This window comes from Oncorhynchus mykiss, chromosome 4 (genome assembly GCF_057628025.1).
Source record: "Oncorhynchus mykiss isolate SJ-2025 chromosome 4, ASM5762802v1, whole genome shotgun sequence".
In the NCBI taxonomy this organism is placed as follows: Eukaryota; Metazoa; Chordata; class Actinopteri; order Salmoniformes; family Salmonidae; genus Oncorhynchus; species Oncorhynchus mykiss.
Window position 1 is genome coordinate 17,589,584 of NC_143025.1, and position 27,435 is coordinate 17,617,018.

General features: G+C 44.3%; 1 protein-coding gene and 2 pseudogenes across 3 annotated transcripts in view; all 3 read left to right on the plus strand.

Annotated features, from left to right (window-relative positions):
- The window catches only part of LOC110522748 (plexin-B2), a 245,207-nt gene that overhangs the window by 37,730 nt on the left and 180,042 nt on the right, over positions 1 to 27,435 (plus strand). The window lies entirely within an intron of this gene.
- LOC149983927 (E3 SUMO-protein ligase ZBED1-like) lies at positions 7,005 to 8,965 on the plus strand (annotated as a pseudogene). The gene is made up of 2 exons (XR_016495148.1): positions 7,005 to 8,134; positions 8,237 to 8,965. The product of XR_016495148.1 is annotated as an E3 SUMO-protein ligase ZBED1-like (transcript).
- Positions 22,404 to 23,375, plus strand: LOC149983928 (uncharacterized; annotated as a pseudogene).

A 27,435-nucleotide genomic window follows, 5' to 3' on the forward strand; every position in this document is an offset into this window, starting at 1 on the left:
GCCAGCGGGAGGAGGAGGGTTGGAAACAAGTTTGTTTCTTCTGGTTAGGCTATATTGATCTCTGGCTCACTCTTTAGTCATTTGTTTGTCTTCATTTTTAAATCGCAGTGCTTAAAGCATCAGTCAAGCTCAGTAAACCTACAAATAGGGTGTGTTTATATTTGGAAAAATACCTGTTTAAAAACGTCGACCAATCAGTTATGGAAAAATACCTGTTTAAAAATGTTGACCAATTGATTGGTCGAAAGAACAGACCAAGATTTTTTTTTTGTCGGGGACAACCCTAATCATAATGTGATAAACCGTCTATTGGGATCTGAAAAATCTCGGAACATAAGGATAGTTGTCACGATGTTCGTCTGAGGAAGAAGGAGTAGACCAAAGCGCAGTGTGGTACGTGTTCATGTTTCCTTTAATTAACTGAACACTAAATGCAAAAGAACAAGAGAATAAATAAAAACCGAAACATATTCCCCATGGTCACTTATCCGGTAGATAGTGAACTTGAGGGCCGACAACATTCTTCAAACTAACGTTAGCTAGGTACTATAACGTTAAAGCGAAAATAAAAAGCTCTAACTAGTTAGCATCATGCTATCTTATGGTGCAAACACTGAAACGGATGGTAAAGTCTACACCAGTTGTATTCGCCACATGTGACAAATAAAAATGGATTTGATGTGGTTAGGGACCATTAGTCAGTGATCTGTCTGTTTACTTTACTGTGCTGGGAGTTCTGATGGCACAAGGCAAGTGTTCATTGATGTAGTTTTTTTTTGTCCTTGAGTATTAACCAACTCATATACTTTTGTTTATACTATATAGTGTTGTATGTGGACACCCCTTCAAATGAGTGGATTCGGCTATTTCAGCCACACCTGTTCCTGAGAGGTGTATAAAATTGTGCATTCAGCCATGCAATCTCCATAGACAAACATCGGCAGTAGAATGGCCTTAAGAGCTCAGTGACTTTCAATGTGGCACCATCACAGGATACCACCTTTCCAACAAGTCAGTTCATCAAATTTCTGCCATGTTAGAGCTGCCCCGGTCAACTGTAAATGCTGTTATTGTGAAGTGGAAACGTCTAGGAGCAACAACGAGGGCTGAAGAACACAGCGCGTAAAAACAGAGTTCCAAACTGCCTCTGGAAGCAACAACAGCACAAGAACTGTTCTTCGGGAGCGTCATGAAATGGGTTTCCATTGCCGAGAAGCCACGCACAAGCCTAAGATCACCATGCACAATTCCAAGCGCCAGCTGAAGTGGTGTAAAGCTTGCCGCAATTGGACTCCTGAGTAGTGGAAACACATTCTCTGGAGTGATGACTCACGCTTCACCATCTGGCAGTCCGATGGACGAATCTGAGTTTTGCGGATACCAGGAGAACGCTACCTGCCCTAATGCATAGTGTAAAGCTTGGTTTGAGGAGGAATAATTGTCTGGGGTGGTTTTTCATGGTTCTGGCTAGGCCCCTTAGTTCCAGTGAAGGGAAATCTTAACGCTACAGCATACAATGAGATTCGAGACAATTCTGTACGTCCAACTTTGTAGCAAAAGTTTGGGGAAGGCCCTTTCCTCTTTCAGCATGTCAATGCCCCCGTGCACAAATCAAGGTCCGTATAAAAATGGTTTGTCGAGATTGGTGTGGAAGAACTTTACTGGCCTGCACAGAGCCCTGACCTCAACCCCATCGAACACCTTAGGGATTAATTGGAACACTGACTCCGAACCAGGCCTAATTGCCCAACATCTGTGCCCAACCTCACTAATGTTCTTATGGATGAATGGAAGTAAGTCCCCACATCTAGTAGAAAGCCTTCCCAGAATAGTGGAGGTTGTTATAGCAGCAAAGGGGGGACCAACACCATATTAATGCCCATAATTTTGGAATGAGATGTTCAACACGCACACTTTTGGTCATGTAGTGTATCATGCATTTCAAGGGAAACATTTGTTGTCTGATTTTCTCGTCGGTATGTTCCTCAATAATATTAGGCCGTGAGTCCTAATCAGGTAACTAAGGAATGCGACTCAGTGATTTTCCCAGAGTCCCGCCACATCGACCGTGGATTAAAAAAAAGAAATTGTATGCATGCTTGCTCTCGGCCCATCAGTTTGTTAGGCCTGACTGTATCCAATCAGAGAGGCTGCGTTGGTTATCTGAGAAGTTGAATGAAACAGCTGCCCAGCTCTCATAGAGCTTTCCTATAGCGTCTCTTAGCCTGGCTCACATAAAGTCCTCCTTGGTCTTTGAGAATGTCATGTCATGTTCCTCCTACTGTGTCAGACATTGGCTATGTCCCAAATGGCTCCCTAGTCCCTATTTAGTGCACTCCTTTCGATTAGGGCTCATAGGGCTCTGGTTAAAATTAGTGCACTATATGGGGACTAGGGTGCCATTTCAGACGCAGACAGTCTCTCCACTCTAATGGCCCCTGGCCTTGATCCAGTGTTATCCCTGTCTGAACCTAGCTGCCTGGGCCAGGGGCCACAGAGAACAAGCAGTCTTACCTGGATCAGCCCAGCACACACAGCTGCACAACTAGCCTCCACAATGTGTAAGGCATTTTGGGATTACACTACGAGCTGTTTTCAAAGGGCCAAGGCCAGAAACAGTCAGCTCTGCTCGCTCAGCTGGCACTTGCACTAATGTAGCAGTTTAGCAACAGAGGGGATTTCACTTCACAAACTAGCCACATGGTAATGTCTTTTCCTCCTGTCCCTGTTCTGGCTCAGCTCGCCCTCTTTGACTCTGTACTGGTTTTGAGATCAAGCACACGTACTACGACTTTGACAGCAGCGCCTGCTGTCAGTGTAGTGGCCGGCCCGGCAGTCATGCCCTAATCTGTGGTGTCACCCACTTCCTACTTCATGTCCATGGCCCTCCATGTCTGGCCACCAGCCCCCTTGACCCGCGTCACTGTGATATCACTGTCATATGGGCTAATCTGTTTGTTCCAAGGGCATTAACCTATTAGGGATGGATGGGTGCTTTGTCATCCAGCCCTGGTTAGTCAGTCCGGTGTGTGTGTGTGTGTGTGTGTGTGTGTACAGCTAAATGAAGATAAAAACAAGTGTGAATGAGCCTCAGGCCCCACCATATTACCACTATCCAATCTCATCTCTAGTTAACAGAGTTTATAGACTAGGCTATACTTCACACCATCAGTTGCTGAACGTTTACTGCTCATAGGTTGGAAATGGAATTGTGGATAAAAAACGAACAGTTCCCTCTAATTGTTCATGGTGAGTGGAGAAATGAGTGAGGAGGAGGAAGAGATTGTACCGCTACAGTCTCTCATACAATTTCAGTGAAGCGAAAGAACAAAAGGATGAACCGGTCTGCCATGAATGATTAATTGGTTGCTGTTAGCGGTAACCGTCATCATCATCACCTGCTCTCAAAAGGTAGTGAATAAAAAAAGAAGCTGCTCTGCAAAATGTTGCCTAGTGCAAGGATAACAAGACAACAGGGGAAGGACTGTTCACTTCCTCTGGCGAAGGATTTGAACAAAAATGTGCCAAGAGCGAGTTGATGCCAAGAGACTGTTTTGTTTTTACCTGAGCTAGTTGGGCCAGGACATAGTTAGCGGCCGGTGTGTGTGTGTTTGCATGAGGTAACGCCGGCCAGTGTGAGTGTGTGTTTGTGTGCGTGTATTGCATTGCGCTGCCCAGACACATCTGCCGTTGTTTGGTTCTTTAATTAGTTTTGACTGGCGTAGGGACTGCTGTGAAATCTCTGGTGTTTAATAATAACAGCCAGACAACAGGCATTCGTCCACCTGTAAATGCAGCAGAGGAGAGGACACTTGTTTAACCAAACGCCCTAACACCATTATGCACTCTTAGAAAAATGGGTTCCAGGTAGAACCGTCAGTGGAAAGGGTTCTACATGGAACCCAAAATAGTTCTTCAAAGGGTTCTCCTATGGGACAGCTGAAGAACCATTTTAGATAGCACCTTTTTTTTTAAGAGTGCAGACTGAACCTCTTGTTTCCAAACATGGGCCAGACAAACTCTTCCACACTGAGGTATGCTCAAACAGGAATCCACTCAGATTCTGGCTTCTTCTCTCAGCCTTGCCATACTCTCTCCTTTTCTCCTCTTCTTTCTCGTCATATGTGATGCACCCAACCCAAATTCCCACATTCTCTGAGCACAGACAAGGAGTGTGTCCTAAATGGCACCCTAAACCCCACGTAGTGCACTATTTTTAACGGTCAAAAGTAGTACACCATGTAGGGAATAGAGTGCTATTTGGAATACATACAGGGTTTTCTTTCCTGGATGTCGTCCCTGTTCTGTTTCATCAGATCAATCTCAGTGAAAACCTTCCCAGGGAGAGTTTTCACTGACTCTTCTCCTCGGTTGTCTTCTCAATCAGAATCAGTAACAGCCCTACCGAGGGAGGCCAATCAGAATCAGTAACAGCCCTACCGAGGGAGGCCAATCAGTAACAGACCTACCGAGGGAGGCTTCACGGTCTCCCCTGACAAGACGGGTTTATAATCGGCCCACAGATTTCTGCTGATGATCCGATATGAGCCGACAGACACCCTCTCCCCCCTCCTCCTTCTCTCTATCCCTCCATCCCTATAGGTCTGTGGCTGTTACCTGACGAGGCTCATTTGTCAACCTCCCCCTTCCTGCCCAGCCACCTGACTCCCCCATCCCTGCATCTGGGCCATCGGAGCAGAAGACGCCGGCTGCCATGTGGCTGAGTCTGGAGGGAGAGGCTGAGCTGAGCTGAACTGAACAGGATTCAGGATTATTATTGCTGCCTGAGGGGCCCTGTCAACGTCTCAGCAACACCCTGTCCATACTCCCCCCATGGCATGGCTCCTGTGACAATCTCACCACAGCCCAGCCCACCCCAACCCCTAGCCCACCCCAACCCCTAGCCCACGCCACAGACCGTATTCTCTAAGGGGAATCTTTGCTCCAGCTGTTGCCCTTTGTGTGTAGGGGCTTAAAAGCATGTAAACCTATAGTAAGCATAGCCTCATTGTGCAAGCTAAAGGAATGCTTAGGTGGTTTGTGTTTGTTAACCAGATTCCCTATCCAGTACTGCAGCAGACTGCGCTCAGCATGCTTAGCACAATGCTAACTGTCCATATCCCTCATCTAATTCCATAACAAGTTCCTATTTTGGGGGATTGGCTCCCTCTCTCCACTCAATGGAAGAGATTGCAGAGATTTGGGGAGGCTTGACCAGATTAAATACATGGCTGCTGAAATAACAGCTCTCTGCCAATATCCTATTTGTGTTCTCATTGTTGCCTGAAATTCCTCTTGTTTTTTCCCCGTCCCTTTGTTTGCTCTGCCTTTCCAGTTGGTATCTGGACGGTGATTGATAAGCATGAATCCTTGACGTGGCGAGCGAGAGCACCCAGCGATGGCGGCCGTGTGTGTGTGTGGGGGGACTGGTTTTGGAGAGGAGATGGGATACAGCTCCTGTCATTGTTTATCTACCTTGCAACTTCCAGATGGCGCTCAGCATAAAGAATCCACTTCCTGACGCTCTCTTTCCCCTCGTTACCATCTCGCCCTCTCTCTTTCCCTTGGCTCTCAGGAGTATGGACTTGTTTTCAGGGCCAGAACACAAGGCGAGGGACAGATTGGGATTGGGGCACTTCCGGAATGTGATTGTGTGTGAGTGTCTTTTATGCATGTAACTACCACACGTTGTGTGGGTGTATGAACAGTTGTGAATGTGTGGGCATTTGTGTGTCTCTGCACACATCTGTGTATGTACTCTCTGTGTGAGCGTGTAAGCACTCAGCACTGCCACATTCTTTTCGAGGTCATTGGATCACAAAATCTCGTCTTGCGCTCCAATCGAGTTGCCTGGTTTGTCCTTTGGCTGGGATTGATGGACAGTCAATTCCAGAGCGCGAGGTAATCACACGGTGTTAGCCGCCACCGATCCAAACTCTTATCTGGCTCTCCCTCTGCCAGCACATCGTAAATGACCACAGGGACTAGCAGCATAGTTCTGTTGTCCCTTTTCTACGTTCCTCTCTCCTCCATCCTCCAGGGAAGTTGTGTTGGTGCTGAAAACAGACACCATGGTACGTCAGTGAATGTTCCCTCCATATGTTTTTAAATGAATACCATTAGGATAATTAGGTACCTCTCTGCAGGCCTTTTAGTGGTACAGTATTATATTATTGAACCTAGACAATGGTGTACTAACACACAGTGGGCCTTGTTAAAGCATCTCTTTTGTTCTGTGCTTGGCTGATGGCTTTGGCTGATGATGTCTGATGGACTCTGTCTGAGGAGGTTACATTGTTCCTCAGTGATGACTGGGCTAATTGTGTCCTAATGGGGGCTGTTAGCCTTTTACTGTAGGAGACGAGTGGTAAAAGCCGTCAGTCTCTGGGCTCAGCCACATTAACCGCTTCCTGTATGGCTGATTATCCTGTCTGGGTAATGTACCCAGCTACCCGTACCCGTGCAAGGTAGGCTAGGCTCTCAAATAACTTTTTTTTTTGTTGAGTTATAACAACTCTTTACAGTAGACAGACGGTAGAAACACACACGTACACATGCACACATGCAAACACACAATCACAAACCCTTAGACAGACAGACAGACAGACAGTACACACGTGCACGCACGCTCGTACACACTTAAATACACACCCTCTCCAATAGACAGACAGAAGGTAGACACCCACACAAACATATACATATATATACACACACACACACACACAGAGCACATTCTGGAGAGCCAATTCAGTAACAAGAGCGTAGCATGGTGTTGGGCCAATTATATCAGATTAGATCCTATATAAATCCTCTCCCTACTGGTTGAACATAGAGAGGATGGTTGGAATGATCTCTCCTATTCTAGCCTTGTAGACAAGTATAGGGGCAATTCCACAGTAATAGAATTGCGCTGAGACTCAGATTCTTTACTTAAAATTAGGGTTGTGAAAGTTAACATCGGCCGTACATTTTTTTTAAAATGCTTTTTTTGTTGTTGATGCCATTAAAGCATTTTCTTAGTTTGACCCCCTGAACCATCCATAGTTCAAATTCAAGCTCCTGCAGCTGACGCCCTAGTTTGACAACCACTTCACTAGCTACCTACTTGTATGACTGAATGATGGAGAATACAAGTAAGGGGCTTTTAAATGGGAAATTCAATTTCAAATCCCTCCCAGATGGGTCTCTGGATAAAACCAAAGTAATTTGCACCTACTGCAAGGCTGAATTTGTTAATCACCGAACCTTCGTTATCATTTACAAGCAAAACACACCGTTGACGCCGGAAATACAAGTAACGTTACTAGTAGCGATGTTGGACATCTTCGGCAAGTGGACGAGCAGCAAGCTAACACAGGCATTAGCCAAGTGGATAGCTTCAACTTGCAGGACAGTCCACAATGTGGAGGACGAAGGCTTGAGGGATATCATTCGGCTTGCATCGAATGACTCAACGTATGAGTTACCCTCGAGCCACCGTCGTTACAAAAACACACGAGCTGTATGAAAACGAGAGGGCTACGAAAGCGGAGGAGTTGAAACATGCACGGGAGACGACTGGACTTCAGTGAGTTACCACAACTACCTTGGTTACTGCGCATCATATCGATGAAAACTGGAAAAACCTGCATTCACACGCTCTGGCCGTAATAAAGACAGAAGAGATGCACTATGCTGACACGTTTGCCGAGCATTTCATGGATGTAGCAAATCAGTGGAACATTGAAAACAAAGTTACCACACTTTACAGAGACATTGCACGGAACATGATTGCAGCTGCTAGACATCTGCCTTTTGAACACCTGCCCTGCACCGCGCACAGTCTCCAAAGGTCCATCACAGTGTTCCTACAGAACAGCGGGTTCGACAATGCCCTAGCCAAATCCCGAAAAATTGTTGGGCATTTCAAACACAGCTCACCAAATGCTGCAGAGCTTGGACAACAGGAAGTTGCAAATGGGCTAAAGATGGAGTCACTCGCTCAAGATGTCACAACAAGATGGAATTCCACTCTGGAAATGGTAAAGCGTGTCCACAGAAACCAACAACCACTTAGAGATGCTCTGGCCCAACAGAAAATGAACATCACCATGCCAACCACAGATGAACTGGAGGCACTACTGGAGCCCTGCAGGTAATCTTCTTTATCACACTATTAGTGTTATAATGCAAGTGAGAGTGAGTGAGTGAGCTCTCATAATTGACTGAAGTGATTTTGAATTATCTTCCACTGCAGGTACTTGACTGAACTTCTGCGAGGAGAGGAGTACATTTCCTGCTCAGGTGATGGAAAGCGCCGATGATGACACTGTCTACGTGGTAAGATTCAAGCTGACATTCACAACAGACCTGAAGAAACGCAAAGAAAACCCTCACATGGCTGAAGATATCGCCACAGTACTCGACCCATCGTTTAAGGACCCGAAGTGCCTTCCCAGACCTGAGACAGATGAGCTTTGGTCAGCAACTTGCTGAAGGAAGAGAGGCCTGCACATCAACCTGATAAAGCAACAGAGTCAGAGCCACCAAAGAAGAAAGCTGCCCTCTTGTTGAACTCTTCCTGAGTCAAATGTATGTGGAGCATTACAAAGCAGAGCCCAGCATCAACATGGAGGACTGTCCACTACGGTGGTGCTCACAGCATGCAGGGGCACACATCAGCCTGGCCTGCATTGCACAAAGGTACCTGTCAACACCTGCCACAATAGTACCTTGTGAGAGGTTGTTTTCACTCTCTGGGCATATCGTACAGAAGAAGAGAGCAGCTTTATCATCTGAAAATGTTTACAGGCTTGTTTGTCTTAGCAACTGGCTCAGTGAAAAGAAATAGGAGGACGACTGAAGTGTATGGTCACAGGTTTATGTTCTGTGGAATTTATGACATTGTTGGACAGGTTTATGCTCTTTGTATCCATAGAGATTTCTTATAGCCAACCCTTCAGGCAGTAATTGGGAGAACAATAATTTGGAGTGGCTGAAGCTTTAAGTGTGGGTGTGTGTGTACTTCAAGAACATTTATGAGGGACTATTAGTAAGTTACAGGACTTTTGTATTGCTTAAGTTGTTTATGGTGAATATGCCATTAAAAAGATTATGATACAGAATATATATTTTTTGTTTCAGGCCCTACACGCCAAAACTCAATACACTCATTTTTTTCAAATGGAAAAATCTTTGTCACCAAATTTGAGCAAATAAAAATGTTTGCGATTGTGATTAACTACAGAATTTAATGTGATTAATCGCAATTTATTATTTTAATTGTTTGATAGACCTTAAAATTTATGTCAAACAAAAAAACAGCGATTTCAAAGTTAACAAACCATACAACTCTATGCACATGGACTACTTTGAACAATTTAGACTGAACATTTTACAAAAAAACACATTTACTGGAAGAACTGTGCAGATGCAATGTTTGGTAACAGAATTTCTGTAAAATCTCTCTCTGTTTTTTTGTGTCCACGTTTTCAAAACTTGGTTCAATATCTGCTCCAAATGAAGATTCAACGATGTCTGCAGAAAGAATGGGGTGTCAGCTATGACATGACACATTGACGTTGAAAAAATCTGTAGTGAATTTACACCTGGTATTGCGGTAACGGAATTTCATCATGTCTCTCTGATCTGTACGTCACAGAAATGCATAATTATGGTTATGAATGTCATTCTCTTCATGATGATGTATCCTAAACAGGTACACTAAGGTAGAAATATGCAGTTTCCATATTTGGATATTATTCTACACACTGGCTATTATTTTAATGAGCTCTGCCCCCAAACAAGACCAAATTTGTTTGGTCCGTACCGGAACAAATCTGAACCAATCATAGACGTCTATGTTTCACATGTTTGGACATTAAAGTACAGCAGAGTAGAGTACAGCACAGAACAGTAGAATACAATAAAGTACAGTACATTAGTGCACTTAACTCTAGTGTGCTCTACTGTGTACTGTACTGAAAGATACTCTACATACCGATACGCCCATAAAGAGAGCATTGCATTGTTGGTTTTGTAGTTGACTTGAGCTGCAACAGATTTCCACAACAATTTCCACATTGCTATCAATCTTATTATAACGACAAAATGAAACATTTGTTCACAAAACACTGTAAATTATAGGAATTAGTAATTTTGGGTGTATTTTTCCTTTAATTCATAAACAAAATTGATATCAATAACTAATTGACAGGTCTTACTTCTGTGAACTTAAATTATCCTCCTTCCTCATGAGGGAGAGAAATGAAAATATCTTAAACATGTGCTTTTTTGGTAACGGAATTTCAAGGCACAAGGAAATGTTTTTTTAACTTCCAGAAGACAGAACGTGTTGATATTAGTTGGCAGGTGTCTTTACTTCAACATCACTGTTTTAACGTATTTCTAATACCTTAACTTTTCTGGTAGATGTTTTCTAAGACCCTTTTTTCACCTGTTTGACCAGAAATCAAAGCCTTTGCTTATTCAACATTTTGTTGGATGGAAAATGGCTGAAAAATTTAAATATGCCTTAATTTCTCAAACTCTTCGCTTTCATTTGACACACGTTTTTGACTCAGGCTTACTTAGGCTGATTGAGGTAGTATGTAGATATGGTTAAAGTGACTATGCATATATGATGAACAGCGTAGCAGTAGCATAAAGAGGGGGTGGCGGGACACAATGCAGTTAGCCCGGTTATCCAAGGAGCACTGGTTGGTCGGGCCAATTGAGGTAGTATGCACATATGTATAGCTAATGTGGCTGTATGATAAACAGAGTAGCAGCAGCGTAAAAGAGGGGTTGGGGGAGGCACACAATGCAAATAGTCCATGTAGCCATTTGATTACCATATGGAGTCTTATGGCTTGGGGATAAAAACTGTTCAGAAGCCTTTTTGTCCTAGACTTGGCACTCCGGTAGTGCTTGTCATGTGGTAGTAGAGAGAACAGTCTATGACTGGGGTGGCTGGGATCTTTGACAATTTTTAGGGCCTTCCTCTGACACCGCATGGTGTAGAGGTCCTGGATGGCAGGAAGCTTAGCCCAAGTGATATACTGAGCTGTACGCACTACCCTCTGTAGTGCCTTACGGTCGGAGGTCGAGCAATTTCCGTACCTGGCAGTGATGCTCTCGATGTTGCGGCTGAAGAACCTTTTGAGGATCTCAGGACCCATGCCAAATCTTTTTCGTTTCCTGATGGGGAATAGGCTGTAGTCCACAATCATCTCCTTTGTCTTGGTTACGTTGAGGGATAGGTTGTTATTCTGGCACCACCCAGCCAGGTCTCTGACCTCCTTCCTATAGGCTGTCTCATCATTGTCGGTGATCAGGCCTACCACTGTTGTATGATCTGCAAACTTAATGATGGTGTTGGAGTCATGCCTGGCCATGCAGTCATGGGTGAACAAGGAGTACAGGAGGGGACTGAGCACTCACCCCTGGGGGGCTCCAACGTGGCAGATGTGTTGCTACCTACCCGCACCACCTGGGGGCGAACCGTCAGGAAGTCCAGGATCCAGTTGCAGAGGGAGGGGTTTAGTCCCAGGATCCTTAGCTTAGTGAGCTTTGGGGGTACTATGGTGTTGAACGCTGAGCTGTAGTCAATGGATAGCATTCTCACATAAGTGTCTGTCACTCTCAGTTTGTGTGTGTGTGTTTGGATGCAAGTGCGTGTGTGCACGTAGCTACAGTTGAAGTTGGAAGTTTAAATACATTTAAACTCAGTTTTTCACAATTCCTGACATTTAATCTTCGTAAAAATTCCCAGTCTTAGATCAGTTAGGATCACCACTTTATTTTAAGAATGTGAAATGTCAGAATAATAGTAGAGAGAATTAATTATTTTAGCTTTTATTTCTTTCATCACATTCCCAGTGGGTCAGAAGTTTACATACACTCAATTAGGATTTGGTAGCATTACCTTTTAAATTGTTTAACTTGGGTCAAATGTTTCGTGTAGCCCATTCCTCCTGACAGAGCTGGTGTAACTGAGTCAGGTTTGTAGGCATCCTTGCTCGCACACACTTTTTCAATTCTGCCCACAAATTTTCTATAGGATAGAGGTCAGGGCTTTGTGATGGCCACTCTAATAACTTGACTTTGTTGTCCTTAAGCCATTTTGCCACAACTTTGGAAGTATGCTTCGGGTCATTGTCCATTTGGAAGATCCATTTGCTACCAAGCTTTAACTACCTGACCGATGTCTAGTTATGTTTCTTCAATATATCCACATAATTTTCCTGCCTCATGAAGCCATCTATTTTGTATAGTGCACCAGTCCCTCCTGCAGCAAATCACCCCCAGAACATGATGCTGCCTTCCCCGTGCTTCACGGTTGGGATGTGGTTCTTTGCAAGCCTCCCCCTTTTTCCTCCAAACATAACGATGGTCATTATGGCCAAACAGTTCTATTTTTTGTTTCATCAGACAAGAGGACATTTGTCCAAAAAGTACGGCCTTTGTTCCCATGTGCGGTTGCAAACCATAGTCTGGCTTTTTTGTGTCGGTATTGGAGCAGTGGCTTCTTCCTTGCTGAGCGGCCTTTCAAGTTATGTCGATATAGGACCCGTTTTTACTGTGGTTATAGATATTTTTGTGCCTGTTTCCTCCAGCATCTTCACAAGGTCCAACAAGCCTGTTGTCTTGGGACTGATTCGCACTTTTCATACCTAAGTGCGTTCATCTCTAGGAGACAGAACGCGTCTCCTTCCTGAGTGGTATGACGTCTGTGTGGTCCCGTGGTGTTTATTATTGCGTACTATTGTTTGCGTACTATTGTACAGTTGAATTGTACCTATGATAAAAAATGACAGACCTCTACATGCTTTAAGTAGGAAAACCTGCAAAATCGGCAGTGTATCAAATACAAAAGTTCTCCCCACTGCAAGTTTATGTAAACTTCTGACTTCAACTGTATGTGTGCTCACATTTATGTCTAAGTTTGTTTGTGTGTAAGTATAGAAGGGGCATTCCTGTTTGGACTGGTTGTGTAGCTGGCATCCTAACCCGCTATAATTAATCACCAGAGGATTAGAGTCCAGCCTCCGCCAGCTCTCCCCTCCTCTCAGCTCTACTAGGAGAGAACTTTCAGCTAGTCACACACGACTGCACAGCCAAACGTACACAGGCACTGCAAAACACCCATCCACACTGCTGCATCCTACAGCCGTCTCTGCTAAGAGATGAGATGAGACAACAGCAGGCCATGTCTGGAAAATCCGGGGTTGGACTGAAAAAAACATGTAACCAAAGTGCTATTCAGACAGGATTGGTTTTACTGGGGGAGGTCAGGTAATGTAATGTATGTGGATGAGCAAAAAAAAACATCCGTAGTTTTAGTCCTGGCCAAATCTGCCATGTTGGTAATTTTTTTCATGGCAGGAGTGGAACAATTCTAGCCAGAAATAACCTACTGTTTTTGTGCAAACTCTATGCTCATATTTAATATGAATGCCCTAGTTTTATCAACTTTCACAAGATGGTACCGGAGGACAAGATGGTGCCGGAGGACAAGGCGTGTTAGGTTTTCCTAACCAATTGTGATTTTTTTTTTTTTTCATTTCTTTACAACTTATTTAACTTATTTTGTACATAATGTTGCTGCTACCATCTCTTATGACCAAAATTAACTAATGGACATCAGAACTACGATTATTCACCATGGACTGGCATAATCCTTTTTTTCCTTTAATGAGTCCGACGAGCTCGACGTGAATGATATACTGCTCTCCCGGGAACAGGCCCAGAGATCCCCAATATTTGCGTGAAGAGATGGCAGAGATTAAGGGGCCAGAGGGCGGTCTGCCTTCTGAGAATTCGTAGGCGATAAAATAAACCCCCACTTTCATCCATTCTGCTAGCAAACGTGCAACCTTAGGAAAATAAATTTGATGACCTACGCAGAAGATTAAACTACCAACAGGACATTCAAAAGTGTAATATCTTATGCTTCACGGAGTCGTGGCTGAACGACAACATTATCAACATGCAGCTGTCTGGCTATACACTATCGGCAGGACAGAACAGTTGCGTCTGGTACGACAAGGGGTGGCAGACTATGTATTTTTGTAAATAACAGCTGCTGCACGAAATTTAAGGAAGTCTCGAAGGTTTTGCTCGCCTTAGGTAGAGTATCTCATGTTAAGCTGTAGACCACACTATCTCCTGAGAGTTTTCATCTGCATTTTTCATAGCTGTCTACATACCACCACAGACTGATGCTGGCACTGAGACCGCACTGAATGACCTGAATTCGGCATAAGTAAATAGGAAAACGCTCACCCAGGGTCGGCACTCCTAGTAGCCATGGACTAATTCGGGGATACTTAAATCCGTCGTACCAAATTTCTATCAGCATGTTAAATGTGCAACCAGATGAAATAAACTGGACCACCTTTACTTCACACACAGAGACGCATACCAAGTTTTCCCTCGCCCTCCATTTGGCAAATCTGATCATAATTCTATCCTCCTGATTCCTGCTTACAAACAAAAATTAAAGCAGGAAACACCAGTGACTCGATCAATCAAAAAGTGTTAAGATGAAGCAGATGCTAAACTACAGGACTGTTTTGCTAGCACAGACTGGATTATGAGGAGTACACTACATCAGTCATTGGCTTCATCAATAAGTGCATCGATGACGTTGTCCCCACAGTGACCGTACGTACATACCCCAACCAGAAACCATGGATTATAGGCAACATCTACACTGAGCTAAAGGCTAGAGCTTCCGCTTTCAAGGGGCGGGACTCTAACCCAGAAGCTTATAAGAAATCCCTCTATGCCCCCGCGACGAACCATCAAACAGGCAAAGCATCAATACATGACTAAGATTTAATCATACTACACCAGCTCTGATGCTCGTCAGTTGTGACAGGGCTTGCAAACCATTAGACTACAAAGGGAAGCACAGCCGAGAGCTGTCCAGTGACACGAGCCTAACAGACGAGTTAAACTACTTCTATGCTCGCTTCGAGGCAAATAACACTGAAACATGCATGAGAGCACCAGCTGTTCCGGAAGACTGTGTGATCACGCACCCTGCAGCCGATGTGAGTAAGACCTTTAAACAGGTCAACATTCACAAGGCCGCTGGGCCAGACGGATTACCAGGACGTATGCGCTGACCAACTGGTGTCTTCACTGACATTTTTCAATCTGTTCCTGTCAGAGTCTGTAATATCAACATGTTTTAAGCAGATCACCATAGTCCCTGTGCCCAAGAACACCAAGGCAACCTGCCTAAATGACTACTGACCCGTAGCACTTACATCTGTAGTCATGAAGTGCTTTGAAAGGCTGGTCATGACATCAACATCATTATCCCAGAAACCCTAGACCCACTCCAATTTGAATACCACCCTAACAGATCCACAGATGGTGCAATCTCTATTGCACTCCACAGTGCCCTTTCACACCTGGACAGAAGGAACACCTATGTGAGAGTGCTATTCATTGACTGCAGCTCAGTATTCAACCGCCATAATGCCCTCAAAGCTCATCACTAAGCTAAGGACCCTGGGACCTGGACTTGGTCCTGGACTTCCTGATGGGCCGCCCGCAGGTGGTAAGGGTAGGTAACAACACATTCGCAATGCTAATCCACAACAGAGGGGCCCCTCAGGGGTGCGTGCTCAGGACCCTCCTGTACTCCCTGTTCACTCATGACTGCAAGGGCAGGCACAACTCCAACACAATCATTAAGTTTGCAGATGACACAACAGGCCTGATCAACGACGAGACTGCCTATAGGGAGGAGATCAGAGACCTGGCCATGTGGTGTCAGGACAAGAACTTCTCCCTCAACATGATCAAGACAAAGGAGATGATTGTGGACTACATGAAAAAGAGGACTGCGCATGCCCCCATTCTCATTGACGAGGCTGTAGTGGAGCAGGTTGAGAGCTTCAAGTTCCTTGGTGTCCAACAAACTAACATGGTCCAAGCACACCAAGACCGTCATGAAGAGGGCATGAAAAAACCTTTTCCCCCTCAGGAGACTGAAATTATTTGGCATGGGTCCTCAGATCCTCAAAAGGTTCTACAGCTGCATCATCGAGAATCCTAACTGGTTGCATCACTGCCTTGTATGGAAACTGCATGGCCTCCGACCGCAAGGCTCTACAGAGGGCAGTGCGTACGACCCAGTTCATCACTGGGGCCAAGCTTCCTGCCATCCAGGACCTCTACACCAGGCGGTGTCAGAGGAAGGCCCTAAAAATTGTCAGACTCCAGCCACCCTAGTCATAAACTGTTCTCTCTGCTACCGCACGGCAAGCTGTACCCGGAGCGCCAAGTCTAGGTCCAAGAGGCTTCTAAACAGCTTCTATCCCCAACCCATAAGACTCCTGAACATCTAATCAAATGCCTACCCAGACTATTTGCATTGCCCCGCCCCCCCTTTTACACCACTGCTACACTCTGTTGTCATCTATGCATAGTCCCTGTAATAACTCTACCTACATGTACATATTACCTCAACTAACTGGTGCCCCGGCACATTGGCTCTGTACCGGCACCCCCCTGTGTACAGTCTTGCTATTGTTATTTTACTGCTGCTCTTTAATTACTTTTTACTTTTATTTCTTATTCTTACTCATATATTTTTTAAAACTGCATTGTTGGTTAGGGGCTGGTAAGTCAGCATTTCACTGAAAGGTCTGTTGTATTTGACGCATGTGACAAATACAATTTGATTTGATTTGAATACTTGTGTTTATAGGCTACATTTTGTGCCAATTAATTGAACTTGAATTGACAAATGTGTCAGTTTAATTAAATGTTCAATAAAAAAAGTATCGTGCCTAGGGTTATTTTAATGAAACTCTTGCTGTAGATGTAGGCAATAGATCACAATGCAGGGCATCCCCGATTCCCCGCTGAGCTAAACTTTTTCACTTTCTCATCCATAACGCATCTCAAGTTGATGTGGGGTGTTCTGTTCAGCAGCTCACATCAGCAGGATTGGGCAATAGTGTGTGATTAGAATGCGCCCCCTCGAGCATCCCATTGGTTCCTGCATAAACGTCCCCCCCATCGAGCACGCCATCGTCATGCTTGTGTGACACTTTTGATATTCTGGATTTCTACTGATTGTCTTTGCGATTTAAAATGTGGGTCAAAGGGGATATCAAAATATTGTATGAGTTTTTCAGGGGCTAAGGACACTTTCTGCTGGTGTCCTAGCTAGCTAGCTACCTGTGTCGCTCCCTCCTGCTTTGTACCGGAGGCCTAGCTAGCTACTTGTGTCGCTCTCGCCTGCTTTGTACCGGAGGGCTAGCTAGCTACCTGTGTCGCTCCCTCCTGCTTTGTACCGGAGGCCTAGCTAGCTTTACAGCCTAGCACGAGTTTTCAGAGTAGCTTATTGTCTCGACATGATGTTGAATATATTCATGCCTAGATTAACAAACTCCAGGTTTCTGTAATAAGATTCAACTGAATTACGGGGCAGTTTGGAAACTATTCCCGTGTGAATTGTTCTCTGGAATAACGCACATGCTGGTGTAATATTTACATAACCAACGTAGTAATTCTAGTCACTTCCGAATAGGGTTGAAGAGGATAAACAGACCAGCATTACAGTAATGTACCTGCTCGCTCATGTATATGTACTGTACATGCATAAACACAAACACACCGATCAGTATTGGGCGCCGGCAGGCATGGCTCCTCAGCTAACAATACCTGAACACCCTCTTTCCCGCCTATCACCCCCCTCTTTTCTCCATGTCTGGTTGTCAACAGGCAGGTCTAATAATGGTTTCACCATGGACCATTTCCCCAGCATCTGTCTCAACTCACACATCAACTCGTCTGAAACCACAGCACATCCTCTACCACCTCCTCCTCTTTCCCCCCTCCTAGTTGTCTCACGCATACCTTCATACATTGCCTTCTCCTCCTTCTCCTCTCCCTCTCCTAGCCATCACAGCCACTGAGCGATTTCCTCTCATTGGGAGGCTCCTCAATGTCTCTCTCTCTGTGTCAAACGAGGCTCCTATTTAGGCTCATTAAATGTTTCCAAGAGAATAGGAAATCAATGGTCCATACCGGTGTGAGAGAACTTTTCAATTCATTTAATTTTCCCCTTTTTCTTTTTGCACATCTTTATTCTCTCGCTCTCTCGCTCTCTCTCTCTCTCTCATGATTTCTTTCTTTCTAAATTGCCCTTTCTGCTACATGACTGACATTGGGGGAAGAGAAGGAGAGGTGGAGATGGTTGCTTTCAGAAGAGATCTCCCTCTCCCATGTGACAGGCACCATGGAGTGGAGCTGTCCAGCGTCTCATAGAAGACTTTACCACTCTCCACACGATCACAAACAACGTCAACCGACTGTTCCAGCTCTGTTTTCAGAGTCTGTTGTTGTGTGTTCGGACGTAAACTAAGTTTGGGAGGAACGTGAGGGAGGAAATTCATGATAATGTTTTTGGAAGAGGTAGAGGCCTTTATCATTTCAGAAAACACTCCCACACCCTGGTTGTTTTCTCCAACAATTGTTTACAGACAGATTATTTCACTTAAAGCACTGTATCACAATTCCAGTGGGTCAGAAGTTTACATACACTAAGTTGACTGTGCCTTTAAAAAGCTTGGGAGATTCCAGAAAATGATCTCGTGCCTTTAGAAGCTTCTGATTGGCTAATTAACATAATTTGAGTCAATTGGAGGTGTACCTGTGCAAGTATTTCAAGGCCTACCTTCAAACTCAGTGCATCTTTGCTCGACATCATGGGAAAATCAGAAGAAATCAGCCAAGACCTCAAACAAATGTAGACTTCCATAAGTCTGGTTCATCCTTGGGTGCAATTTCCAAACACCTGAAGGTACCACGTTCATCTGTACAAACAATTGTACTCAAGTATAAACACCATGGGACCACGCAGCCGTCATACCGCTCAGGAAGGAGACGCATTCTGTCTCCTAGAGATGAACGTACTTAAGTGCGAAAAGTGCTAATCAACCCCAGAACAACAGCACAGGATCTTGTGAAGATGCTGGAGGAAACAGGCACAAAAGTATCTATATCCACAGTAAAACAAGTCCTATATGGACATAACCTAAAAGGCCACTCAGCAAAGATGAAGCCACTGCTCCAATACCGTCATAAAAAAAGCTAGACTACGGTTTGCAACTGCACATGGGGACAAATATTGTACTTTTTGGAGAAATGCCCTCTGGTCTGATGAAACAAAAATAGAACTGTTTGGCCATAATGACCATCGTTATGTTTGGAGGAAAAAGGGGGAGGCTTGCAAGCCGAAGAACACCATCCCAACCGTGAAGCACGGGGGTGGCAGCATCATGTTTTGGCAGTGCTTTGCTGCAGGAGGGACTGGTGCACTTCACAAAATAGATGGAAACATGAGGTAGGAAAATTACGTGGATATATTGAAGCAACATCTCCAGACATCACTCAGGAAGTTAAAGCTTGTTCGCAAGTGGGTCTTCCAAATGGACAATGACCCCAAGCATACTTCCAAAGTTGTGGCAAAATGGCTTAAGGACAACAAAGTCAAGGTTTTGGAGTGGCCATCACAAAGACCTGACTGCAATCCAATAGAAAATTTGTGGGCAGAACTGAAAAAGCATGTGTGAGCAAGGATGCCTACAAACCTGACTCAGTTACACCAGCTCTGTCAGGAGGAATGGGCCAAAATTCATCCAACTTATTGTGGGAAGCTTGTGCAAGGCTACCCAAAACATTTGACCCAAGTTAAACAGTTTAAAGGCAATGCTACCAAATACTAAGTGAGTGTATGTAAACTTCTGACCCACTGGGAATGTGATGAGATTAATCATTCTCTCTACTATTATTCTGACATTACACATTCTTAAAATACAGTGGTTATCCTAACTGACCTAAAACAGGGAATATTATTCGGATTAAATGCCAGGGATTGTGAAAAACTGAGTTTAAATGTATTTGTTTAAGATGTATGTAAACTCCTGACTTCAACTGTATATACAAACATATGTGGACACACTTTCAAATTTGTGGATTTGGCTATTTCTTTTCTTTTTAACTCTGTTTATTAAGTTTTACACACAAGACAAGACAAGACGAGACGAGACGAGACGAGACGAGATGAGACGAGACGAGGCGAAAAAAAATTGCTTTAAAGATACCATACTTTAGACAAGTTAAACACACCTGGCAGAAGGTTACAAAGGTTAAAGGGCAATCTATAGTATAGGGACAGAGCTACCACCTCACCATTGTTGCTGTAAACAATCAAGGGATAGGGGTGGAGAAATGCAACCACACAGACAGTCATGGCCACAGACTGACCATCCACTGGACCAAAAATAAAAAGTTTATAATGCTTTAAAATAAAAAAATGAATAATAATAATTTTATGTAGGCGTGAACAAAATGTTTAAATAAAAACTGGGTTAAACAAGCTCACATTTTAGTCTCTGACCGGGCAAGATGAACAAGGCATCCGCAGGTCACAATCAATAAGCACATCAACCTTAACTCCCCCCTCCCAGAAAAAGACACAAAGAAATGCTCATCCAACCCTTAAGTCACAGGGGGGTAAAATGCATACTTATTTTGGTATTAATAGGAATGCCATCAGAGGATGGACTGTTTAAAGTAAGACCGGAATGGAGCCCAAGCCTCATTAAACAGTTTGGGGTTCCCACGTGAATTTAATTGAATTTTTTCAAGTTTCAGAGAGCACAACACATCTCTCACCCAATATTTATAAGATGGGGGAGCTGCCATCTTCCAGTTCTGTAGTATTAGCCGTCTAGCTAAAAGAGTTGTATAAGCAACAGTGTCCGACTGGATTCTTGATAGGGGGTACCCATGGGCAGTACTCCAAAAAGGGCTGTAAGGGGAGACGGATCTATAACAGTGTCATATACAGTGGGGAGAACAAGTAGTGCATTTTATTGCATGACATAGGTACACTGCTCAAATAAATAAAGGGAACACTAAAATAACACATCCTAGATCTGAATGAATGAAATATTCTTATTAAATACTTTTTTTTTTACATAGTTGAATGTGCTGACAACAAAATCACACAAAAATTATCAATGGAAATCAAATTTATCAACCCATGGAGGTCTGGATTTGGAGTCACACTCAAAATTAAAGTGGAAAACCACACTACAGGCTGAACCAACTTTGATGTAATGTCCTTAAAACAAGTCAAAATGAGGCTCAGTAGTGTGTGTGGCCTCCACGTGCCTGTATGACCTCCCTACAATGCCTGGGCATGCTCCTGAAAAGGTGGGGGATGATCTCCTGAGGGATCTCCTCCCAGACCTGGACTAAAGCATCTGCCAACTCTTGGACAGTCTGTGGTGCAACGTGGCGTTGGTGGATGGAGCGAGACATGATGTCCCAGATGTGCTCAATTGGATTCAGGTCTGGGGAACGGGCGGGCCAGTCCATTGCATCAATGCCTTCCTCTTGCAGGAACTGCTGACACACTCCAGCCACATGAGGTCTAGCATTGTCTTGCATTAGCAGGAACCCAGGGCCAACCGCACCAGCATATGATCTCACAAGGGGTCTGAGGATCTCATCTCGGTACCTAATGGCAGTCAGGCTACCTCTGGCGAGCACATGGAGGGCTGTGCGGCCTCCAAAATAAATGCCACCCCAAACCATGACTGACCCACCGCCAAACTGGTCATGCTGGAGGATGTTGCAGGCAGCAGAACGTTCTCCACGGCGTCTCCAGACTCTGTCACGTCTGTCACATGTTCTCAGTGTGAACCTGCTTTCATCTGTGAAGAGCACGGGGCGCCAGTGGCGAATTTGCCAATCTTGGTGTTCTCTGGCAAATGCCAAACGTCCTGCACGTCGGGCCCTCATACCACCCTCATGGAGTCTGTTTCTGACCGTTTGAGCAGACTCATGCACATTTGTGGCCTGCTGGAGATCATTTTGCAGGGCTCTGGCAGTGCTCCTCCTGCTCCTCCTTGCACAAAGGCGGAGGTAGCGGTCCTGCTGCTGGGTTGTTGCCCTCCTACGGCCCCCTCCACGTCTCCTGATGTACTGGCCTGTCTCCTGGTAGCGCCTCCATGTTCTGGACACTACGCTGACAGACACAGCAAACCTTCTTGCCACAGCTCGCATTGATGTGCCATCCTGGATGAGCTGCACTACCTGAGCCACTTGTGTGGGTTGTAGGCTCCGTCTCATGCTACCACTAGAGTGAAAGCACCGCCAGCATTCAATAGTGACCAAAACATCAGCCAGGAAGCATAGGAACTGAGAAGTGGTCTGTGGTCACCACCTGCAGAACCACTCCTTTATTGGGGGTGTCTTGCTAATTGCCTATAATTTCCACCTGTTGTCTATTCCATTTGCACAACAGCATGTGAAATTTATTGTCAATCAGTGTTGCTTCCTAAGTGGACAGTTTGATTTCACAGAAGTGTGAATGACTTGGAGTTACATTGTGTTGTTTAAGTGTTCCCTTTATTTTTTTGAGCAGTGTATTTGATCACCTCCCAACCAGTAAGAATTCCGGCTCGCATAGACCTGTTCGTTTTTCTTTAAGAAGCCCTCCTGTTCTCTACTCATTACCTGTATACCTGTTTGAACTTGTTACCTGTATAAAAGACACCTGTTCACACACTCAATCAAACAGACTCCAAACTCTTCACAATGGCCAAGACCAGAAAGGGTGTAGGGACATCAGGGACACAATTGTAGACCTGCACAAGGCTGGGATGGGCTACAGGACAATAGGCAGGCAGCTCGGTGAGAAGGCAACAACTGTTGGCGCAATTATTAGAAAATGGAAGACGTTCAAGATGACGGTCAATCACCCTCGGTCTGGGGCTCCATGCAAGATCTCACCTCGTGGGGCATCAATGATCATGAGGGAGGTGAGGGATCAGCCCAGAACTACACGGCATGACCTGGTCAATGACCTGAAGAGAGCTGGGACCACAGTCTCAAAGAAAACCATTAGTAACACACTACTCCGTCATGGATTAAAATCCTGCAGCGCACACAAGGTCCCCCTGGTTAAGCCAGCTCATGACCAGGCCCGTCTGACGTTTGCCAATGAGCATCTGGATGATCCAGAGGAGGAATGGGAGAAGATCATGTGGTCTGATGAGACAAAAATATAGCTTTTTGATCTAAACTCCACTCGCTGTGTTTGGAGGAAGAAGAAGGATGAGTACAACCTCAAGAACACCATCCCAACCGTGACGCGTGAAGGTGGAAACATCATTCTTTGGGATGCTTTTCTGCAAAGGGGACAGGACGACTGCACCGTATTGAGGGGAGGATGGATGGGGCCATGTATCGCGAGATCTTGGCCAACAACCTCCTTCCCTCAGTAAGAGCATTAAATATGGGTCGTGGCTGGGTCTTCCAGCATGACAACGACCCGAAACACACAGCCAGGGCAACTAAGGAGTGGCACCGTAAGAAGCATCTCAAGGTACTGGAGTGGCCTAGCCAGTCTCCATACCTGAACCCAATAGAAAATCTTTGGAGGGAGCTGAAAGTCTGTATTACCCAGCGACAGCCCCGAAACCTGAAGGATCTGGAGAAGGTCTGTATGGAGGAGTGGGCCAAAATCCCTGCTGCAGTGTGTGCAAACCTGGTCAAGAACTACAGGAAACGTATGATCTCTGTAATTGCAAACAAAGGTTTCTGTACCAAATATTAAGTTCTGCTTTTCTGATGTTTCAAATACTTATGTCATGCAATAACATGCAAATGAATTACTTAAAAATCATACAATGTGATTTTCATTGAAAGATGGAGGAAATAAGATGTTCTGATTGGGCCTGATAGAGAAAAGCATCGGAGGCTAAAGGCTAAACGGAACTGATTCCAAATTTTAAGAGACTGCTTTAAAATTGGGTTGACACACCTTTTGCCTAGGGACACTGGGAGAGACGAGCACAACACAGAAGGAACTGCAGCAGGTTTACACGATTCAGACTCCATCTGGACCCAGAGTGGTCTAGGGCCAGTAGGATCAGTCTGCAGCCAGTACAGAAGGGTTCTGAAATTTGCAGCCCAATAGTATGTCTGAAAATTTGGTAGAGCTAAACCCCCCAATGACTTAGGCTTCTGTAAATGTTTTCTACCAATCTGTGGTACCTTGCCATCCAAAATAAAATGCATGAATGTTTGATCCAGTGAAATAAAAAAGATTTTGGAATAAAAGTGGGTAAACATTGAAATAAATATAAACATTTGGGCAACACACTCATTTTAATGACTAATCCTTCCGATAACAGAAAGAGGTAGCAAATTCCAATAAGACAAGTTTTCCTGAAACAAATTTGAATATTTCCTTGTCACTTTAACTCCCAAGTAGGTGAATTGATCCCGGACAATCCTAAACTGAGAACTTGTAAAAGAGCACTTTATAGCAGCCTTGTTTACAGGGAAAAGCTCACTCTTGCCTAGATTCAGCTTGTACCCTGAGATTGATCCAAAAGTTTTAAGAACAGATAAGGCACGTGGCAATGAGGTATCAGGGTTAGAGGTAAACAAAAGGAGGTTGTCAGCATATAGCGAGACTTTCTGCTTTAAGCCCATCCTGATTATTCCTTGAATGGCATCATTAGAGCATAGTGCAATGGCGAGAGGCTCGATTGCCAAAGCAAACAACAAGGGAGAGAGTGGACAACCCTGTCTGGATCCGCAGTGCAAGGGAAAATAGTCAGAGGACAAGTTGTTAGTCCGTACCGAAGCCATGGGGGAAAAATAAATCTTAATCTTTATCCACGCAATGAATTTGGGGCCAAAGCCAAATCTATAAAGGGCAGCTGTTAGATAATCCCACTGAACGCGGTCAAACGCTTTTTCCGCATCAAGTGAGACCACCACCTCCGGGAAGTACAGTATATTCATAAGGCGCCTAATATTGAAAAACAAATGCCTATTTCTCACAAAGCCAGTCTGGTCAGAGTGTATTACTTGGTGCAGCGAGCCTTCCATACGGATGGCTAAAAGCTTGGCTAGGATTTTGTAATCACAGTTTAAAAGCGAGATTGGGCGATAGGATCCACATTCCAGGGGGTCTTTGTTTTGCTTTAATAGTAGTGAAATTGAAGCCTGATAAAGACTAGGCGGTAGCTTAAGGCACTCTGCAAATAGTGGAGACAAGAATGGGCAAAGCAGACCAGAATACGTCCTATAAAATTCAGTTGGAAAACCGTCTGGACCTGGTGATTTACCCCTTTTCATTGCGGACACTGCTGTTGCAATCTCCTCAGGTGTAAATTCTTCTTCTAGACAGTCATGGGAGTCCGTATCAATAAGCATATTCAAGCCATGAAAGAAGGAATCAATCAGCAAAGGGTCTTGAGGGGATTCAGAGGTGTATAGCGCAGAGTAAAATTGTTTGAATTGATCATTGATCTCTTTATGTATAACTGTGGTGGCACCAGGGGTCCTTATTTGTGGGATTAAACATGAGGCCTCAGATTTACGGATCTGATGTGCAAGGAGTTTACTGGCCTTGTCGCCTTGTTCATACACTCTGTATTGAGCTTACAAGAGTAACTGTTCAGCTTGCCTGGTAGAAAGCTCATCAAATTCAGATTGTAGTAGTTGGCGCTCTTTATGCAGATCAGAGGAAGGATCCGTAGCATGCTTCTCATCCAATGTGGCAATGGACTCGCTCAGGTCCCGAAGTCGCTGAGAGCGAACTCTGTTTTGGTTGGCTGTATAAGAAATAATTTGGCCACGTAGGTAGGCTTTGAGAGACTCCCATATGGTAGAGCAGGACATACCTGGTGTTGAATTAGTTTCTAGGAATAAGGTGATTTCAGAATAAATTTAATTGACAGACTCCTTATATGTGAGTAAAATGGGGTTAAGACGCCATCGCCATTGATAACACATAGGGGGTCACTGGGGAAACTGTAGGTCAAGCACTAATGGTGAATGGTCAGAAATAACAATACTCTCGTAAGTACACTGCCGAAGGTTAGGCAGAAGTTTTTTGTCCAAAAAGAAGTAATCAAATCCGGGAGTATGTTTGATGAACATGAGAATAAAATAAATACTGTCTATCTGTAGGATGTAGGAAACGCCAGGCCTCAAACATAGCATATTTCTGAAGAAAGGATTGAATAAGTAGGGCACATTTAGATGGGCCTGTAGTTGTTCGTGAGGACTTGTCAAGAACTGGGGACATTTTACAGTTGAAATCCAACCCTAAAATCAACAAATGAGAATCTAAATTGGGTATAGCAGACAAAAGGGAATAAATGAAACTTGTGTCATCCCAATTGGGAGCATAAACACTAGCCAAAACAAGAGGGGTAGAAAACCGTTTACCGGTTACTATGACATATTGTCCCTTAGGATCAGCAATAACCTCAGAAGCTACAAAGGGAGTAGCTTTATCAACCAAAATGGCAGCACCTCTTGATTTACTATGAAAGTTAGAGTAGAACACTTAACTGACCCAGTCCTTACGCATCCTAAAATGCTCAAAAGTCCTCAAGTGAGTCTCTTGTAGAAATGCAACATTTGCTTTCAAACCCTTTAAGTGTGTCAACACCCTCTTACGCTTCACTGGGTTATTAACCCCTTTGATGTTCCACAAAATGTACTCGATCGCATTATTCCGTACCCTCTGGGCATTCCCGTTATACAACCCTGTCATTAGAGCATAGAATGGAAAAGCAATGAGCCCCCAAAAACCCCAGAATAACTTGTCTAAGAGTAATAATGTACGGTGGTAGATGTTTGGAAAAAGTACAAAAAAAAACTAAGACAGAATGACAACATTATAACTGAACAATTCAACCTACCCCCACCCCCTCCCCCCATCCCAGACAGTACCTCCCCAAACAAGGTACAGTGCCTTGCGAAAGTATTCGGACCTGTTGAACTTTGCGACCTTTTGCCACATTTCAGGCTTCAAACATAAAGATATAAAACTGTATTTTTTTGTGAAGAATCAAAAACAAGTGGGACACAATCATGAAGTGGAACGACATTTATTGGATATTTCAAACTTTTTTAACAAATCAAAAACTGAAAAATTGGGCGTGCAAAATTATTCAGCCCCCTTAGTTAATACTTTGTAGCGCCACGTTTTGCTGCGATTACAGCTGTAAGTCGCTTGGGGTATGTCTCTATCAGTTTTGCACATCGAGAGACTGACATTTTTTCCCATTCCTCCTTGCAAAACAGCTCGAGCTCAGTGAGGTTGGATGGAGAGCATTTGTGAACAGCAGTTTTCAGTTCTTTCCACAGATTCTCGATTGGATTCAGGTCTGGACTTTGACTTGGCCATTCTAACACCTGGATATGTTTATTTTTGAACCATTCCATTGTAGATTTTGCTTTATGTTTTGGATCATTGTCTTGTTGGAAGACAAATCTCCGTCCCAGTCTCAGGTCTTTTGCAGACTCCATCAGGTTTTCTTCCAGATTGGTCCTGTATTTGGCTCCATCCATCTTCCCATCAATTTTAACCATCTTCCCTGT